The sequence below is a fragment of the Halyomorpha halys genome, unplaced genomic scaffold (assembly GCF_000696795.3).
Source record: "Halyomorpha halys isolate HHAL.00 unplaced genomic scaffold, Hhal_1.1 Scaffold881.1, whole genome shotgun sequence".
NCBI classification, from domain to species: Eukaryota; Metazoa; Arthropoda; class Insecta; order Hemiptera; family Pentatomidae; genus Halyomorpha; species Halyomorpha halys.
The window spans coordinates 403,102-406,063 of record NW_027105124.1 but is presented as its reverse complement, the minus strand read 5'-3'; the positions used below and the strand labels follow the sequence as shown (position 1 = coordinate 406,063).

At 34.7% G+C, this 2,962-nt stretch overlaps 1 pseudogene; it reads right to left on the bottom strand.

Moving 5' to 3' along the window:
- Positions 1-2,695, bottom strand: LOC106686815 (ubiquitin carboxyl-terminal hydrolase 7 pseudogene; annotated as a pseudogene).
- Between the last annotated feature and the right edge of the window lie 267 nt (positions 2,696-2,962).

Sequence of the window (2,962 nt, the reverse complement as noted above, 5' to 3'; positions counted from 1 at the left end):
TTCAAATGAAACGTTACTGTGAATCTTCATAATGAAACTTGAACTATTTGGTATAGTAACATCATGTAACCGAACAGTGATAGGAACGCACAGTTCTTTAAATATCTTTCCATTTTCCGCATTATCATTCAGTTTTTGGAAAACCATAATAGCACCAGTCTCTAAGATGAATTTTCTTGTGTTTTTCATGTTACTTAGCGTTTCATAGTCAACTTCTAGATAAATCTTCCAACCGGTATCTTTGGGGTATCCAGCAAGCTCATTTAAAACGTTCATCAGTTCTTCTGCTGATGATGATATGGGAACGTATTGGTGACCGTAGTAAATTATTTTATTCATACTTGGTAAACGTATTTTGAAAAAAATCAAAGCTTGTTTTTTTGGGTCGAATGGTGGTAAGGAAATCATATCCAGATCAGGTGGCAATATTTCTAAAAATATTTTCCATGGGTTTTTAAATCCTGGTATGTTTTTTATTTGTAACTTAATTGATCTGTTTTCAGTGTTTAAAAATGTTGGCCGATTGTTTTCATTCAAGGGCCAAATTCTAATCTGTTCCCAAGGGTATTTGAAAAATTCGCAAAGTGCTTCTATGAATTCTTTCAGTACTACGTTTTTCGAAGTAGAGAAATTGATTAATCGGGCGGTTTTAGGATCGAACAAGTCTTTTCCTTCGTTCGTAGAGATAGAGTCCTCGAGGACAACCTGTACAGTAATGTAGTCCATATTATCCTTGGGGTACATTTCTTCCAGTTTGATCTTATCCAATAGCTTTATCAATAGCTCTACAGGGATATCGCTCTCAGTCACTGTTTGAAGAATACTGTTCATCTTAGATTGTTGTATATATACTAACACGTAGGCATTTCTGAAATGCCTTCGAATACCCTCTTCTGACTTGTCATTGGAAGTAGTTTCTCCGCCGAAATTCCCATTGATGGCTTCTTGTTTGCTGCAACTACATACCACATCATCGTCAAATATGTACCAGTTTCCCTTCAATTCTGGATTTATGTAAACCACATAGTGGCCATCGCGATTGTTACCGCTGTGAACAAGAACGGAATGAAGACAATAAATGTCAGCCGTAGGATCAGGACTCAGCATGTAACCATCGAGGTTGAGCAGTTCTGGAAACTCGACTCTACTGTTGCACTTTACAGAACAGTCCCGGACTGGGTCGTAATGGAACCTCAACAAATGGAGATAGAGAACAGGAGGGAATTTACTGAACACTACTCTTTTCTCAGCTTTTTGAAGGCCATAACTTCCGGCATCATATTTGTTATCGCCATCCAATATTTCGGGAGCAACATATTCGTCCAAAGAATGCAATATGTTATTTTTACCAATCACATTTAACTGAATATCGTAGAATGTTTCAGTCCTAGATGACTTATAGTTTATATATCTACATTCTATAGTAGAAACCATCTCACCTTCAAACAAGTAAGACAATGTTCCCTTCATTGATGTATTCTCTATCATACCTTCCAATTTATCGATCAACAATCTTAGAAACTCGTGGACATCTTGTTGCCGTAATGTATCACTTGTCTTCCAACCGAAAGAGTTAGTTAGAACCTTAGTGTCAACCGGTTTATCACTGAACTGTAGTCCATAGAACACACGCTGGAGTGCAAAGGCTACGCTTTCCATCCCCTTGTAAGGAATTTGATACACAGCTTTCCTGAACTGGTTAGTGAAAAAAAGAGTCTGGAGTAAAGAATTCATATAGCAAGTAGCTCCCTGGTTTTTTAATCCTACGTACCCAGTGAGTTTCTTGGAATCCCAGTTGATCCCATGAGGTATTTCAGCTTCTATTTGCGCTTCTAGTGTTACACAATCATCAATCTGAAAGCCATTGAAGGGATCGATCACTTCTGACCACGGTTTAAAGTTTCCAAACCCCCAATCGTTTTCATTTTCATGAAATAGGTGGCTTATTCTCTTACAAATGTGTGGTATATTTGGATTATGTGAAAGGAGTATCAGTGTTGCTTTAGCATAACAACTCCAAGCAGGATTTTCAGGATCTCCTGTGCACTGAAGGAAGAATCCCAGGTAGTTACTGTTACTCAGTTTTCTCATTGTTGCCATAATCCTCCATTGAAAGCCTCGTACGTAGACAGGATTAGATATAGACGTCCCTGTAAATCGGCTGAGATTACTAATGGTGTGAGTCACAATTCCTTCTGATCTCGATAGATCTTTTTCGTCTGTTTTATGATCTACCATGTTAATTCACACAAAGCTTACAAATTATTTCAATATTTGATAGGAGATCATCTGTTCAATAAAAAATCAAATATAAAATAATCTTATCTTGTTTTAAAAATATCTCTTTACCATTATAGGTTTTCTTTCATTTCCAAAGAAATCAAACGCAATTAGCATATCTCCGCAATTTCTCAATGATGCTTTGTTTCTGGAAAGTTCAGTTCATTTTGAGAAACACCATTAAAAAAAAAAAAGGACTAAAGGTTTTAACCCCAATTGTACTTGTAAACCTGACTAGACGAATGACAATAAATGAATGGATATAATGGATGGATGGATGAATGGATAGTAATTTTAACTTTAAAAATGATTTCAATTAGTCCTAATCGATCACTCTTCAAAATTATTCAACATAAGCAATAATTCTTATACAAAGCTCTATAAATGTTTAGTTAAAATATAGATAGTATTGTATTTTAAAAGGCACAGAAACATATGGCCTAAATATTTTTAATAACAATATTGATTAATCGCTATATAATATAGTGGAAAAAAAGTTCCTCATCCAATAAAGATCCAAAAGTATATTGAAAACATGCTCTGAATTGATAAATTGATAATTCATAATTAATTGATGAATTATTTTTCTTACAGACATAAATAATTCTGTTCCTTTCGCGATGTCAATATGAAATTTCAATTGTTACTACGGTTAGTTTTTAATTTATTTTTTTTAATTTAT